Genomic DNA, 17,155 nt, shown 5'->3' on the forward strand with positions numbered 1-17,155 from the left:
GGCTCCTGCCTCCCAGGGTGCCCGGGCCCTGTGCTGGTGGCCTGCATGCCACGTGGTCTCCTGCACGCCAGGGTGCCGTGGTCCGCATCTGCCAGGCGCAGGCTTTGTTGGGCTGTTGGGAGGAGGGGAGTGGGTGTGGGGTTTGGGGGTCTCAGTGCATCTCGGGGTCTCCTCATCTCAGTGTCCAGCTGATGGTAGCTGGTGCAAAGTTCCCACCCCTGAGCTGGGGGCTGCAAATGTTTTCTGTCTTGACACTGAGCCCCGGAAGCACCCCTGCTGCTATTGGTGGGCAGAGCCGGGACCGTGTGCTCTCTGACCCCTCCCCCGACCAGGGCTGGTCCGGCTCATCTCCCAGGGGACACTTCAGGCCACGAGCCTTGTGCACAGGGACAGAGCTCCTTGCTGCAACCCCTCTCTGTGTTCCCAGCAGCAGTAGCACTGGAGTCCTAAAGCCACAGCCGGGAAAACAGTCATGGCCCACCCTCTCCTACAGCCCGGCCCCACCCACAATGCACCTGGCATTTCCAACTGCACTTTGAACACCGAAGGCTCCCCGAGTGCTTTGTGTGTTTTAACTGCAAGAAGCGAGTTCCGCTGCAACTGCCTCCAGGACACACTCCCTCCTGAGGGCCGGCGGTGCTGGCCTGGGTTCCGTGGCCTCAGCGGCGGGCTCAGAGGGAGTCCATCCAAGCCACGGGGGAGGAGTGGTGATGCGGGGCCTGAGGACTCCTTTCCAGAGAGGGTCTCTGAGCTCCTCTTAGGAAAGAACTTCCTTTGAGCCCCGGCCACTGTTGTACCAGTGGGAGAAGGAGCCTGATCCCGCCACATGTGGTCACAGGGAGAGAAGATGGTGGGACGTCCCTGTGAGCCTTGGGGTGGAGCTGGTGGTAGAAATAAGCCCTGTCTACTCTCATTTGGCGAGACGGACTGTGGCGAGTGGCTGATGATGTGATTGATGGAGACAGGGTGGCTTGGGAAGGCCCCACTTGGGGGTGTCATGTCCTGCAGGGAGTGGAAGAGATGGGTCCTCTGTAGCCTGGACTGGGGGGTCTCACAATGTCTCCCAGAAGCGGCAGAGACAACTGCCTGAGAGTCAGCGCTGCGGTGGGCAGGGCCTGTGCCCTCACAGTCCCCAGGCTGCCAGGTCATCCTTTTCTTGTTGGGGAGAAGAGGACCCTGGCAATCCACAATTTTGGAGATTTGCTGACTGCAGCCAAAATGGGGACCCAACTCCCTCCTATGTGGTTTTATATCTTCTGGAGGGAAGATAGGCCACAGCCCAGGGTTAGGAGCATGTCTTCCCATAGATCCTAAGTCAGCTGTGCCCCAGGGTGAGGAGCACGTCTTCCCACAGATCCTAAGTCAGCTTCGCTGCAGGGTTAGGAGCACGTCTTCCCACAGAACCCCAACAGAACTCCACGTCGGCTGGTTTTGTGGAGACTTTCACGTGTCCTGTCCAGGTGCCTCGTGCACCTGCAGACTGTTCTTGGGAAGCAAACCTGGACTGCAGAATAAACCTCCCAGCCTCCTCCTGTCCTGGCTCTGAGAGTCTGACACTTCTGAGACCTGAGATGTTCATGAGAAGCTCTGGGGTGTCCAGTGCTTTTTGATCTAAAGCTGCCCATCCAGGTGCACCTGAACAGGCCCAGGCAGGCCCAGGAGGAGGCCCGTGGGAAGCTGCCGGACAGATTTCCGTGTCCACTCTTTCTCCTTCCTTCCTTCCTCCCTTCCTCCCTCCCTCCCTCCCTCCCTTCTTCCTTCTTCCCTCCCCTCCCCTCCCCTCCCCTCTTCCTTTCTCTTTCTTTTCTTTTCTTTTCTTTTTGAGACAGGGTCTTGCTCTGTCACCCAGGCTGGAATGCAGTGGCACAATATCAGCTCACTGCAACTTCTGCCTCCCGGGTTCAAGCGATTCTCCTGCCTCAGCCTCCCAAGTAGCTGGGACTACAGGCGCCCGCCACAACACCCGGCTAATTTTTTGTATTTTTAGTAGAGGTGGGGTTTCACCGTGTTAGCCAGGATGGTCTTGATCGCCTGACCTCGTGATCCACCCACCTCAGCCTCCCAAAGTGCTGGGATTACAGGCGTGAGCCACCATGCTTGGCTACACCCAGCTAATTTTTGTATTTTTAGTAGAGATGGGGTTTCACCGTGCTGGCCAGGCTGATCTTGAACTCCTGACCTCAGGGGATCTGCCTGCCTCGGCCCTCCTGTTTTGTTTTCTAGAATGTTACACATTTATTAGGTAATGGCTATCAATCTGACTTCACTACACTCTGGAACATGAAAGACTCCATTTCTGACTTTTTAAGCCCATTTTAACCTGCCTTGCATTCCTATGACCCTGGACAGGTGAGCAATCTCATCCCGGCTTTACTGGGATCGGGGGCTTGGAGGAGCTGTGAGTGGTCACGGCGGTGGAGGGGAGCCTGGCTTCCGTGCTGGAGAGGAGCCCCGTGGCCCAGCGGTGGAGGGGAGCCTGGCTTCCGTGCCGGAGAGGAGCCCCGTGGCCCCCAGGCCCACCAAAAAGACCCTCTGCCTGTCTCAGGGCTGGGTTGCCAGACACGATACAAGACATCCCAATGAATTTGAATTTGAGATAAATATGGAATCATTTTTTAGTGTAAGTCTATCCCATGCAGTGTGTGGGACATACTTGTCCTAAAAAATGCTTCATCATTTTTCTGAAATTCAGATTTTTTTTTTTTTTTTTTTTTTTTTTTTTGAGACGGAGTCTCGCTCTGTCGCCCAGGCTGGAGTGCAGTGGCCGGATCTCAGCTCACTGCAAGCTCCGCCTCTCGGGTTCACGCCATTCTCCAGCCTCAGCCTCCCAAGTAGCTGGGACTACAGGCGCCCGCCACCTCGCCCGGCTAGTTTTTTGTATTTCTTAATAGAGACGGGGTTTCACCGTGTTAGCCAGATGGTCTCGATCTCCTGACCTCGTGATCCGCCCGTCTCGGCCTCCCAAAGTGCTGGGATTACAGGCTTGAGCCACCGCGCCCAGCCTGAAATTCAGATTTAATGGGATGTTCTGCAGTTTTCTTTTGGTTAACTCTGGCAAGCCTGTTGCAGATTATATATTTATCTGTAAGATCAGCAGTGGTTCCACTGCACAGGCAACCTGTTTGGTTAAAACCACAAAAGCAGCTTCGTTTTTGGCTTCTGCCATCTCTTGGGTCAGCTGAGTGGTGTTTTCACCCCTTGATGAAACTCAGGCTGGCCCCATGCATTGATACAAGGCATTCGAAAGCCCTGTTGTCACTTTATTTTTTATTTATTTATTTTGAGACGGAGTCTCACTCTGTCGCCCAGGCTGGAGTGCAGTGGCGTAATCTTGGCTCACTGCAAGCTCCGCCTCCAGGTTCACGCCATTCTCCTGCCTCAGCCTTCCGAGTAGCCGGGACTACAGGCGCTCGCCACCACGCCCGGCTAATTTTTTGTATTTTTTAGTAGAGACGGGGTTTTAACATGTTAGCCAGGATGGTCTTGATCTCCTGACCTCATGATCCACTGGCCTTGGCCTTCCAAAGTGCTGGGATTACAGGCGTGAGCCACGGTGCCCGGCCTATTGTCACTTTATTTTTAAAAACTTCTAAAGCTTCGTGTCCTATGGAGAAAATACATCACAAATGCTGAGTCAATGATCCCACAGAGACACCCCGGGGGACCCCGCTCAGTTCCGGGGCTCAGAAACTGCGGCCCCCGCCCGTGGCTCCCCACCCAGGCAGCAGCAGCCTCCCCTCAGGGGCTCAGTGCGTGTGGCCCTGTGACGGTCACAGCTCCACATGTGATGAGCTTTGGGGCCTCTACCCACGGGGCTGCAGTGTCTGACGGAGGCGGTGCCCGTGTCTCATGCCCACCTGCCGGCAGAGCCGCCCTGCTCCCCGTGGCCAGCCTCGGCCTCTGGCTCTGCAGGGCTGAGCTGGGATGAAGGAAGGCATCCAGAGCCATTCTTGCCTGCCTGGTGCTGCTGCACGTGGCTCGGTGCCCTCCATGTGGGTGTCTCTGTGGACTCTTCATCTGGGCCGTCTGTTGAGGGCAGTCTTGGGGTTTCAGGTCCCTGAATCTGGGCAAATACTCCCCTCAGCGGGGTCAACCCCCTGCTGCCCTCCCTGGGCTCTCTCTTGGTGCTGCCTGGACCAGCAACGCCCCACTCTGCTGCCCAGGCAGCCATCTGGCCGGTCTGGGTTTGTAATCTCCCTGGGGGTCAGCAAAGGGTGGGGCCGCACATCAAGAGGCCGAGGCATCTGGGCATCTGGCTGCAGTGAGGCAGGCATAGGCGCACCCTCTGCAGAGAAGCCCTCAGCTTCAATCCTCTTATCCTTAACGTGGGCCACGGCCAGTGCGCCTAGAAGCCCATGGGAATCCCTGCAAGATGGCTTTGTCTCATCTGCGGAGGCAGCTGATGCGATCGGCTCATGCTGGGGCCAAAAACATGGCAAGAAACATCCCACTGTCAACCTCCTGGGCAAGCGTGTGCACCTGCAGCTCAGGGCCAGCCCACCGCACTGCCTTAGTGACGCTGCAGCCAGGGGAGCCGTGGGCCACCAGGGGGCTGAGGAGCAATGCCACATGACCTTTCCTTTTGTAAAAAACAAAACCTGCAATTTGTATTCAAATAAAAAAGAGTAAAAATAAAAGTTAATAAGGAAGAGTGGACTCCCTGGATTGTGACATGATTTCCAAGTCACATTCTTTCCTTCAAAATTACACACAGGTGCACATGTGCACACACACCTCTACACACATACAGGCGTGTGACATGCCTTCATTTTCATCTCCATATGGCTGGCAGATGCCAACGTTGCCGGTCAGGGCGGAGTCCCCGGTGTCCGCACTTGCTCACGCATCCTCCTTGTTGCAGTGAGCACCGGGAGCTTCCCCCACCACTCACGCTGGCTCAGGGCTGTCCTGCGGGAGCTGCCTGCTTTCCCTCTGCCTCTGGTCTCCTCCCCTGGAGGAGAAATGGCTGGAGCTGCAGGCACCTCTCGCGTCCCCTCTGTGCTGTGGTGGTGCTGGGCACTCCGTCCACACCTGCCCGATTGAGGGGGTAGATATTTCCTTAAGGGCTTCGGCCTTGAATGACCTGATGTTTCTTGTAAATCAGATTTACATTTCCATTCTTCCCCACAAACTTGTTCAACCATGTGCAAGGCCTTGTACAAGTTGTCAGATAAAGAGGGCCCTGGATAAGAGGGAGGCCTCTGAAGAACTGGGGCTATGTGGACATTTCACAATGCCGTGTTCATATTCGTCCTAGCAGTATTCCTGTAATGACAAAAAAAAATACAATTTTCTGATGGGCCTTGAAATGCATCCCAAGCCCACAAAGCTGCTGCCTGGATAAAATCATCTGTCCTGTAGGTAAATTAAGAGAAGAAAAGAGAAACAATTCCATCTACATGTCTGTGTGTTCAACCATATGTTCACCATTTCCAGTGTCTTTTATTTCTTCCTGTGGATCCCAGTTGCCCTCCAGTGGGTCCAGGGCGAACTGAGCAGGAGGGCCCCAGTCCCAGGTCCTAAGAATGCCAGCCCCGTGCCTCCTGAGCCCCTGTGCAAGCACCCTCCGTGTCCCTCCCTGGGCACCTGCTCGTTTCATCCCAGCCGCAGGACTCTAGCCTGGGGGATTTCCCTTTAGTATTTCTTGTATTATATTCTTGTCTACTGGAAATATCTCCTCTCAGTTTTTGTCTATTTTGGAATTTCTTCATTTGCCTTCATTTCTGAAGGATAGTTTAGCTGGGTACTGGATTCTTACATAACAGCTCTGAGACACTGAGGCACTGAACCTGTGGTTCCCCTGCCTCCAGTGCCCTTTGTTTCTGAAGGATAGTTTAGGTGGGTATTGAATGCTTACTTGAGAGCTCTGAGAGATCTCAGCACTGAGTTCTGCTGTCTCCGGCATCTTTCATTTCTGAAAGGAAGTTGACCATCAGTCATGCTGCTGCTCCTCAGCTAGGTGAGTGGGTTTCTCTTGCTATTTTCAAGATTTTTTTTCTCCATCTTCAGCCTTGAACAGTTTGACTACAGTGTGCCTAGGTGTGGTCTACTTGAATTTATCTTACTTGGGATTACAATATCTGCTGATAATGGAAGCTGATTATAACTTTTCATTGTGGCTATTTCTTTTTTTCCCATTTCAAAAATCTTTTTCTTTTAAAAGCAACAAAAAACGACCATTTCCATAGTCTAGAGACAATCATATACATTAAAATAAGTCATTCTTTGAAAGATAATATTAACATTCCCCACATAGTTGACATTTTTCTCTAATGACTATACTGTTATACTGGCATTTTCTTTTCTTTTTTTTTTTTTTTTTTTTTTTGAGATGGTGTCTCGCTCTGTCACCCAGCTTGGAGTGTCGTTGCACAATCTCAGCTCACTGCAACCCCCGCTTCCTGGATTCAAGTGATTTTCCTGTCTCAGCCTCCCGAGTAGCTGGGACTACAGGCATACGCCACCGTGCCTGGCTAATTTTTGTATTTTTAGTAGAGACGGGGTTTCACCATGTTGGTCAGGCTGGTCTTGAACTCCTGGCCTCAAATGATTCACCCACCTCAGCCTCCCAAAGTGCAGGGATTACAGGCGTGGGGAGCCACTGCGTCTGGCTGGCATTTTCTTATAATGTGTTATTTTAAAGCTTTATTTTTGCCAACATTGTAAAGTTAACCAGCATGAGCTAATTAATGAGCTCAATTTAATCTTCCTTTCCCTCCACATTTTAACTGCCCATCCAGTTTTTCGGAGTTAATTCCTAGGCTGTAAGACCTCTCAGAATTTAGAAAATGTTTTTCTTGGCAGCATTAGAATTATTTGCCTATTTATTCTAACCATCTGCTTTCTCTAGTAATACTTCTATAGCACATTCATGCAGTTTATGCTTTGGGAATTTGAGGAAAAAGCTTCATAATTACAAAAAAACGTGATTTTGTGAGGCTATTTCAAAACCGTGACGAGTTGTCACTTACAGAGGCAGAGCTGTCACGGGCAGCAGCTAAAATTTCATTCAGGGGCACCTCTGCGAAATGTCAGGCAAACATGAGGTTAGAGATTTGGGGCTGCATCAGCCCCCACGACCCTGCCTTCTCGCCACCCTGACTTTGCACCCCAGGGCAGCCGGACACTCTGGGCAGAAGCCCCTCGGATGGGATGGGGTAGTGAGGCCTGGGGAAGCTGTGACGCCAGCCCATAGTCTCCAGAACCAGTTGACAGGGTGGCTGGGGAGGGGGGTTCCCCAGACTCAAACGATCTGGAGAAAAGCAGGGCAGACTCTTGCAGCGGCCCCTCCCATGAGGGCCGGCGAGGGAAGGAAGCCAGGGCTTCCTAGGGGAGGCCGTGGAGCTCAGCACGGACGGAGAAGAGGCCGTGGAGCTCAGCGCGGACGGAGGAGAGGCCGTGGAGCTCAGCGCGGATGAGGGGAGGCCGTGGAGCTCAGCGTGGATGAGGAGAGGCCATGGAGCTCAGTGTGGATGTGCCTACGGGGCCAGCTGGTGTCTAGGGGGGGCTGTGCCAGAGATGGCCGTGCAGGACATGTGGGGCCAGTTCTGATAACTCCAGCACAGGCTGCAGGCTCAGCACTTCTTATTTTATTCCTTTACTGAACTATTTGTTATATGGTCAGAGTGGTGGTTCTTTCTTTGTTTCTGTCTGCAGTCTGTGGGTTTGCTGAGTGTGTAATTCCCTCAACGTGAGCTCCCTCACAGTGAGTCCTCGAAAAGCGGACGGTCTCTGGCTGGGGCCCATCGTGGTTTTTTCACAATGGGGTCCATCCCTCTGCAAGTGTTTAGACACATAAATGAGCCTCAGCTGCAAATGAAACGTACAGATTACAGGCGTTATGCCAGTCCACGGAAGAGCAGTTTTGAAAGAAAACCTCAATCTGATAACATGAAATTACAAATAAATGTGAGATTGACTCTCGGTTTCTATCTAGGCAATTTAAAATGGAGATAAGAAGGCTTCATTTGATTTTTGAAAAACCAAACCCCAATCCCCCAATTACAGTAATGAAACGTTCTTCCAAGTTCAACCTTTTTATTTCCAAGACAAATGGGCTGAAGGCTGAATGTTACCAAGGGTGAGGCGTCCTGCTGGGGTTTGAGGACGACAGCGTGGAGAGTGATGGACCTGGCGTTCTCCCGCTGGCCTTGTGGGGGTGACGGGCTGAGCCTCAGCTCTAGACCGGTCACGTGGGTCCCAGGAGCCCCACTGCCATCCTGGCCCGTCAGCATCCAATAGGCACTGTGTGCTTGGAGGCGAACTGTCCGGCGGGTCTGGTTTCCCAGCCACAAAGGGCGTGGCTCTCTCCCTTCCCCGGGGTGACGCAGAGGCTGCTGCACTCTGCACTTTAGAGAAATGCCACCTAGAACCGGAGGCGCTGGGGAGCCGCCGTTGCCCAGCTCAGGGCTGCGAGAGGGTGGGCTTCAGGCTTCCCGGGGGATGTAATTCTGCCTTTCCTGCCGGGAGCCCCCGAGAGGTCCCAGGTCACACGGTGACAGAGGCCTTCTAGCAAAGTGCAAGGAGCGTGTTTAATTTTAAAAAATTCATGCCTCTGGGGGCACCTCCTGTCTCCTTCCTGCTCTCACCCCACACCCTGTACAGATAGGCGGGGCAGCCCCTCCAGCTCCCCCATGGCCCGGCTTACATTATTCATCCCCTGCTGCGTTTCACGGACAGATAGGCAGGGCAGCCCCTCCAGCTCCCCCATGGCCCGGCTTACATTATTCATCCCCTGCTGCGTTTCACGGGTGTTTGGTTACAGGAAGGATCACGTTTTGCTGCCAGCGCTACCGATCCAGGTAGGCCACGTGCACACGCAGGTGCCTCAGCAACGACTCCCACCCGGCTGGGGCCAGGATGCGGAGGCTCTGAGCAAGCGGGAGGAACTGGAACCGAGCCTCACGGGTCATGTAATTGCCACCTGCTTAGAGCCCACGTCATTGTCTGTGTCTTGTTGACGCACATCTGCTGTATTCCCAGCAGTCAGGCCCCCGCGGGGCCCCCGTATCCTCTGCCCGGGGGCTGTGGTGGGCATGGATGGGAGAGGACCAGGCGTCCCCGTGGCCCTGGCCCAGCAGGTGCTGGTCGGAGTTTGGCAGTTTGGCGCGTTGGTCCTCCTGTGGCTTTTGTTCAGGGGGTGCCTCCCGCGAGAACTGGGGAGAAGGTCCCTGCCCTCAACGAGCTTCTTTTGAACTCAGTAGTGCCTTGGCCACCGCCACCCCCAATTCCTTCTGTCCTGCTTTCATGCAAAAAAGGCACAACTTTTGACTCTTAGAACTCCAGGGGACACCCATTCCTTTGGCAGGCCCCAGCAGCTCCTTCCCCGCACAGGGCTGCATGGTTGGGGAGGCCCCTCTCCCCAGGTGGAATCGGGGCTAATCGCCTGCCCTGGGTGGCCCGATCAGGTGAGTCTGGAATCTTCCTGATCATTGTTCTGCAGGCTGCATGTACCTTCTTCCTCTACTTCCTCTCCTCTTCCAGTGGGGGCCGGTGGAATCGGGGGCTCCAGGGAGGGTCCATGAGGGAGCTTCAGGCAGGTCTTTCTGTTTTGGTTTCTCCAAAGTCTAAACCCTAAGGAGAAAGAAGCAGGGAAAGAGGAAGAAGGGGATTCACAGGCCTGGGCAGAAAACTAGGAAGGGCTTCCCTGGGGAGGACAGGACCGAGGGAGGGTGGCCAAGCTGGAGCAGGTGATCTCGGTGGCTCCCCAGCCAGGCCTCGCTGCAGACTTGGGGGTACAAGCACCGGGCCACACAGCACACCCACCCTCACTGTGGCCGGAAGGTCAGAGGCATGCTGGCTGTGAAAGGCTGCCTGAGCCCCACAGTGGATACTGTGGCAAGTGTGGACCAATGGCCGATGCCTCAGCCCCACCCACTCCAGCCACCATGACACTGCGTAGCCTGGACCCGGGCCAGTCCCTGTATGAGCATGTGTGCTTGGTGGCGTGTGTGTGCAGTCCTTGTGTGTGTGAGTGTGTGCATACCTGTGTGGGGGTGCCTGTGTGTGTGAGGGAGGCCCACGAGGTTGGCAGGCAGATGAGGGTGGGGGTGGGGTGGGAGGAGAGGTGCTGTGCCCTGGAGACCAGCCTTGGGAGGGTGGGAGGAGACGCACTGTGCCCTGGTGTCTGGGGCCTGGGCCTGCCCCTCCTGTTGCTTGGGGTGGGTTCTGGGACAGGGCGTCTTCCTGGCGCTCGTGCTGGGGAATCTACTGTGGGCTGCAGGAGGAAGAGGAGCTGCGAGGAGGTGTTGCCAGGGCCAAGATTAGGGTTAGGGTTAGGGTTTGCCCCAGAGCCTCCTGGAATTCTGCCCGCTCAGCGCCATCCTCCAAGGCCTGACAAATGCAGCCTCTGCCTGGAACCACCGTAGACCCCCCAGGGAGTGGCTCACCAGCTGCTCCTCCCCGCCCCCGGGGAGTGGTTTCACCCACTGCTCCTCCCCATCACCCCAAACTCACCCGCTGCTCACCCCCACCACCCCCCGCGGGCCTGGCTACTTAGAGAACCACCTCGGGAGCTTCAAACATCCACCCCCTCCAGAGACTGATGTGCGGGGTCTGGCCTGTGTCCTGGGTCTTTAGCAGCCCCTGGGGGACCCTCAGGTGAGGCCACAGTTGCCAACCCCCTGCCTGATGTGCTGATCGGTCAGTGAGTTCCTGGTCTGCAAACGGGCCAGCCACATCCTGGGCTTCCCCGTGAATTCTCCAGCAGGGCGGCCGTGAGGTGGGTTGCTGTCACCGCTGTCCGCTTTGTCTCCTCATCGTCTGTTCCATTTCTCTTGCTTCTTACTGTAACTGTGGATTCTTACAGGGCAGAACTGCACGAGTCGTCTTTGCACCTTGTCTAGCATCCTGCATGTAAGGAAATCCAACACATGTGTGTTGGTTGAGTGAAAGATTAACTTGAAAGTGTACATTCAGGTAAATGCACGCTTTCCCACTTGGAAGATGTGGTTATGTTTTGAATCAGACTTAGCTGGTTTATATCTTGTTTCTCCCATTAGCCACCTATTTGACATTGAAAAAAGTTACTGAATTCTGTGTGCTTCTGTTTCATCATCTGTGAAATGGGTGCCACATGGCAAGGCTGAGATGAGGCAGAATGTGAAAGTGGCAGCCACAGGGTGAGGCATACAGTAGGTGCTCCATCCATGCTCGTCCCGTCTCCCAGACCAGCCACAGGGTGAGGCATACAGTAGGTGCTCCATCCATGCTCGTCCCGTCTCCCAGACCAGCCACTGCGTGAGGCATACAGTAGGCGCTCCATCCACGCTCGTCCCGCCTCCCAGACCCCGATTTGCCCGAAGCATTCTGAAGGGTGTGGGAAACTTAGGAGTCTCTGTTGTTTCTGGGGCAACACTGGGGCTGTGAAAGGAAAATAAAGTCTGGGGACTCCAATTCACTGCCAAGGGAAACCCTTAAAACTAGAAGCTGAGCCCCGTGAGGAGCAGCCTTTCCTTGTGTTCCTGAGCAGGGAGCTGCCCAGCAAAGGCTCAGTTCTCCACCGGCAGCTGCTCTACGTCCCCTGGCCTTGTGCAAAGTCCGACTTTCTGAGCCCAGGACGAATGCATCATTCACCATTGTCCTGCCTGTTCCTTCCTCCTGCAACACGTGGGTTCAGTCAGGCAACCAAACCTCCCTCTTTCTCCTCCAGCCTGCATTTCCCCTTTAAAGTATCGAAACCCTCAAAATCATCTTGGAGAAAGGCACAGAGCTGTCTCCCGGGCATGCCCTTAACCTTGCAAATGAACTTAATGGATTGAGGCCTGTGTGTCATGCTTTCTGGTTTACAGGACCCATGTTGGTGTGGAGGAAGTCAAGGTAGGAAACCTCGGGTTCTTTCAAAATTGTCCTCTAAGCAGGAAGGAATCTGGAACTGGGAAGGACAGCAGGCATGTTTTCTAGCAGTTCTAACGAATTATCTTCTTACTGTCAATAACAATTTATCTAGTCTCTAATTATCTTCAGTCCAGCGGAAGACAGATTTCCTCATCTCCTAACTGCCTCTTGGAAGAGCTAAAGTAAGTTAAATTTAAAAAATACCCTGATCCCAGGCGACTGCCCCTGCTGAGCTGATCTCGGCTTGCAGGAGAGGCGCTGTGGGCCACCAGCTTGCGCCCTACGGCGGGAGGGGCTCCAGTGGCCGGATTCTAGCCAGTGTCCCTGCCCTGCAGTTAAGCACAGGGGCTTTGGGGGTCTGTCATGCGCCACAACAATCAACCTCCTGGAGCCTCAGTTTCTCGTCTTTGAAGGGGGATCATACCGAGATTGTTCAGGGATGGCTTCGGTTTCCGTTACTGAAGCTAAGGCCCGAGGTCCCGGCTCTCAGCACGTTTTGTTCATGTAGCCCTCGAAGAATTTTCAGAAATGTGCCCATGTCCGGTTTGCATCTAAAATCCTATTGGTTTGGTCGGAAAGGGCACATTTCTGGTGACGCAGCAGCACTCTCTCGGGATCTGCGGGCGAGGTCCTTCCGCCCGGGGTTCGTGGCAGCACAGGCCGTGTGTGTGAGCCTGGCCAGTGCCTGGGTCTGCCCCGGCTCTGCCACTGCCTGCTGTGTGACCTGGGACTGCTCACGCCACTGCCCCGAGCCTTGGCTTCCTCATCTTACACGGCGGTGGCGAGAGCCCCTGACGCAAGGCTGTGGCGAGTTTGAACCGGGCGCTTGGAGCAAGGCTTGGCCGGGGTTCACCAAACAGACAAAGGCAACCTGGCTGGGGAGCCAGTCCTTACTTTCAAAGCAGTTGGCAGAACCGGTCTGGCTTCTGTCAGAACTGTTAGGATGTCGGGAGGTGCCCAGTGACGACCCCTCCCTCTGGGTCCTCCTGCCCTGGCCGCTGGGCGTGGATGAGGAGAAGGCTGGGCCCTGTGCGAACCTCCTGGGCACAGAATCCTCCGGGCACAGAATCTGTGACTCCCCCCCCACCCCGGAGCCCGGCCTTGCCCCGTGCTGTGTGACTGCTTCTGTGTCCGGGGCCCGAGGGTCACGCAGGGAGAGCTGCACCTCAGGGAGGCTGGGCTGGGGACAGGGTTGGCCCCTCTTGGTGGCAGTAGGGTGGGAAGGGGACACAGTGGAGCCAGGGCCCTGGACTCAGCCAGATCTACTTTGTGAGAGACTGCATCTGGCAATCAGGGATCTGGAAGTGACTCCCTTAAGCAATTGCACCACCGCAGCCACCTGGAAAATCTTCGCACGCCCCCAGCGTGGAGTGTCCAGGACGCCGCGGCCCTCAAGGTACTGTTGTGCGTCAAAGCCTAACACACACACGCTTATCCCCTTACAGCTCTGGGGGCCCAAGTGCAAAACGGGGCTCATGTGGGGAAGCCGAGTGCTCTGTAACTCTCGTGTCTCAGCTCCCTTGTGCGGCCCCTGGAGGCAGACGTGGGAGGAATGCCGCAGCCTCGGAGAACCAGGTCTGGCCTTCCTGGTGCCGGTCCCAGGGTCCTGAGGCCTGGTTTCCACAGTCACACTGCAGAGACGGCTCCTTGCGAGGTGCCTTCTGTGTGCAGGGACAAGGTTTCTCCTCTGCCCCAGGCTTCAGTGGGGAGTGTCCAGGGGGCCAGAGCCCCCAGATGTTACTGCTGTGCTGGTCACCCCTCTGGTCTCTCCCTTGGCGTGGACAGACCCCCCGGTGCATCTCTGGTCTCTCCCTTGGCATGGACAGACCCCCCGGTGCATCTCTGGTCTCTCCCTTGGCATGGACAGACCCCCCGGTGCATCTGGACATCTCGGCGGGCAACTGCTATTTACAGACATGGAAGGTTTTACATGACCTGCCTTTTCTGTGTTTTCTCATTCTTTGCAAACCCATTGTTTTTCAGCTCCGAGAATTGCTTTCCAGACGTGCTGGCTCTGTGGCTGAGGAAGCAGTTTCATGAAGGTCTTTTCTGTGCTGATGTTTAGCTTTACCGAGATTTTGTTGCTTATCACACAATTCACCATTGAAGTGTCCTGGGCTGATCTGATGCCAACGTCTCTAAAGGAAATTCTCAGAAGATCTCCGGGGAAAAGCACAAATAATTTACAGAATTAGAAAGCAAAGGATTTGTAAGACATCGCCAGGAATTCTGTTACCAGTTAGGACTGGTCACCTCCAAACTTAGATACAATGAACTTATTTACTTCTTCCTAGGAAATTTATTTGGGGGATTTTTTACGTGGTCTGAAGAGGGCAGTTCTTGGCCACGATGATGATGTCAGTGGCAGACGTTGCCTTCTGGCAACTCCAGATCCTGGCTGACTTTGCCTAGCTCTGCCCGGCCTGGTGTTGCAGGAAATATGCTAATTCCAGGCATGGAAGCTGGGAGTGCATCTGGTTTGGGGAGACTTTGTCTTTCTAAGAGGCTCTCAGTGCTGTTGACGGTGCACATTTGACCTTTCAGACTTGGAGAAATCAGATTGCAGAAATTTTGCAGAGCACCTGAGCAGAATCAATCTGGCGTGAGACACACACACACAATCAGGCGCATCCACCCCCCCACAGGCACTCACACAGTCATGTGCACCTACCCACACACGTGTAGTCAAGCACACACAGTCATGCACACACACCCGCACATACACACGTGCACACACAGACACACACACACACAGTAGGGGCCCCGAACAGGCATCCTTAGCCTTTCTGCTCTGAGCTCTGCCTCATCAGAACCTGCTGCCATAACTGAGCCAAGTGAACTCCCGCAGCAGGAGCCTCCCCGGGTGTGGTAGGGGAGCGCCCGCCACCGAGACTCTGCCGCTGTGCTTGGGGGAGTTGTGCCTTTTCTCTGCTTTTCTTTCTTTCTATATTTCCAGGAAATCATGACATTAAAAATGACTGTTTTTCTTATGACGAATATTCATTGTAGGATATTTAGTGAAAATTCACACAATAAAAACTGTGATTCGTTTGTGCTCTCTGAGTTTCTGGGTTTCCTTGCATTTTTCTGGCAGCTTCTATTCTCTCCGGGTGCCTCCGACGCACACATCTCGGCTCCCAGGACGATCTTCCTGCCTGGTGCGGCTGCCTCCTCCACGCCACCCCTCGTTACCCGTGGTCTAGGGAGACTACAGCAGTCCCCGCTCCACGCTGCCCAAACAGCTGCCTGGTGCGGCTGCCTCCTCCACGCCACCCCTCGTTACCCGTGGTCTAGGGAGACTACAGCAGTCCCCGCTCCACGCTGCCCAAACAGCTGCTAAATATCTGCTGAAGTAAGAGGAAAAGCTTCGTTATCTTTGGTTATCGCTTTGTTCACCTTCCAGCCTCCCTGGAGTGAGGGTCCTGTCCTGACACAGTGATCCCTGTGGCAAATTCGATTTTCCCCAAACGACCACATCAGCTTTCCACTTCCCGCACACAGGGAGAGCCTCTTCCTTCTTCCTTTGAATTTCCTCACAGGGCTGCTGAGCTGACACAGCGTGAAGCTGAGGCTGGGTTGCGGAAGGTGCCACAGACTCCACCTGGGTTTCTCTCCTGTTTGACGTTCCTGGGAGCCCAGCCCCCATGTTGTGAGGAAGCCCACGTCACCTGGAGAAGTCACAGGCACAGCCACAGTCAGCCACAGCCACAGTCAGCCACGTGCCAGTCCTGGGAGCCACCCTAGCTAACCGTGAGTGGAGCAGAGGCAGGGTGTCCACTCCAAGCCTTGCCCAAATTTCAACTTCAACTAAATAAATGTGTTTTTTTAAGCCGCTGAATTATGGGTTCATTTGTCCCACTGTCGTAGGAACCAGAACGACCTCCAAGGACCTGTCCCACGGTAAAGACTGACAATCTTATGACTTCTGTCTCCTGGACTCCTCCCAAGTCTGAACACCTTCCCAACGCCAAGATACGGTCGCAGCGTATCTTGGGCAACCCCATCCACTGCCCCATCAAGCCGGCACCTGGCCTGTCTCTTGTTTCCTGGAGCTTGCTCAGAGATAACAGATTCATCCGATCCTCCAGGAAGGGCCGGAGTGGCCTGGCTCCCTGCCCTCCAGCTCTTAGCTCTGCGTCGCTCCTCGCGGGAGCCCCTCCCTGCGACATCTCCCGCTGCCTCTCAGCGCTGAGCTTAACACGGTGGTGTCACCTGGGAGGGCTGAGTCTTTCTGTCTCTTCTCCACCAGCCTCTGAGCTCCATCAGGGCCCCATGGCAGTGATCGCTCCTGTCCTTCCATAGCCCAGCGCCAAGCCTAGCCCTGCTCTGGGCCTGGACAGTGCTCAGGACAGGACAGTGTGGGAGCCAGCCCCTGGCCCTGACCCTGGCCCTCAGAGCCAGTGCTGTTGCTTCCCTACCTCACTGGATGTTGCAGGAATGGGTTAGAGATCTGAGGACTGTGGAGAGTTAGGGGTGAGGGGAGAATGAACCAGTCATGGGGGCCCCCGGTATCTCTGAGCGAGCAGAGGAGGAAGGTGGCGCTGGCAGGAAGGACAGGTGCTGGCTGTGGGTTCCAGCCACTTCCGAGGTGCAGACCTGGGGAGAGGAGGCAGGTGGGGCCTGCTCAGGGAGCCCCCGAAGAAGTTCTGACTTGGCTGTGCTCCAATCTGCCCCTGCACATTCCCCACGCCTGGCAGGCGCTTTTTCTCCTCTTTAAAAAGGCACTCCCTGGGCCTGGTGGAATGAGACAAGCATGGAAATCCCTGGGCTGCTCTCAGGGATGGAAGAGGCTGGGCATCCCGGCGGCTCAGGGTGGGACTTGGCCTGCAGAGCCGAGCAGACGCCCTCTTTCCTCCTTTTCTTTTCCTTTGGTTCATTTAATTTTTAAAATGTAACAGACTGTGGCCGAGCATGGTGGCTTTCGCCTGTAATGCTAGCACTTCGGGAGGCCAAGACAGGCGGATCACTTGAGCCCAGGGGTTTGACACCAGCCTGGGCAACATGAGGAAACCCCATGTCTGCAAAAAGTATAAACCTTAGCTGGGTGTTGCGGCACACGCCTGTGGTCCCAGCTACTTGGGAGGCTGAGGTGAGAGGATCGCTTGAGCCTGGGAGGTGGAGTCCGCAGTGAGCTATGATCACGCCACTGCACTCCAGCCTGGGCCACAGAGCCAGAGCATGCCTCAAAAAACAAAAAAGTGGGCCGGGCGCGGTGGCTCAAGCCTGTAATCCCAGCACTTTGGGAGGCCGAGGCGGGCGGATCACGAGGTCAGGAGATCGAGACCATCCTGGCTAACACGGTGAAACCCCGTCTCTACTA

The 17,155-nt window shown here is 55.0% G+C and overlaps 1 protein-coding gene across 1 annotated transcript in view; it reads left to right on the plus strand.

Moving 5' to 3' along the window:
* TMEM255B (transmembrane protein 255B) overlaps positions 1-17,155 on the plus strand; it is a 65,840-nt gene that overhangs the window by 2,863 nt on the left and 45,822 nt on the right. The gene's annotated exons all lie outside the window — the stretch shown is intronic.

This window comes from Macaca thibetana, chromosome 17, assembly GCF_024542745.1.
Source record: "Macaca thibetana thibetana isolate TM-01 chromosome 17, ASM2454274v1, whole genome shotgun sequence".
NCBI lineage: Eukaryota > Metazoa > Chordata > Mammalia > Primates > Cercopithecidae > Macaca > Macaca thibetana.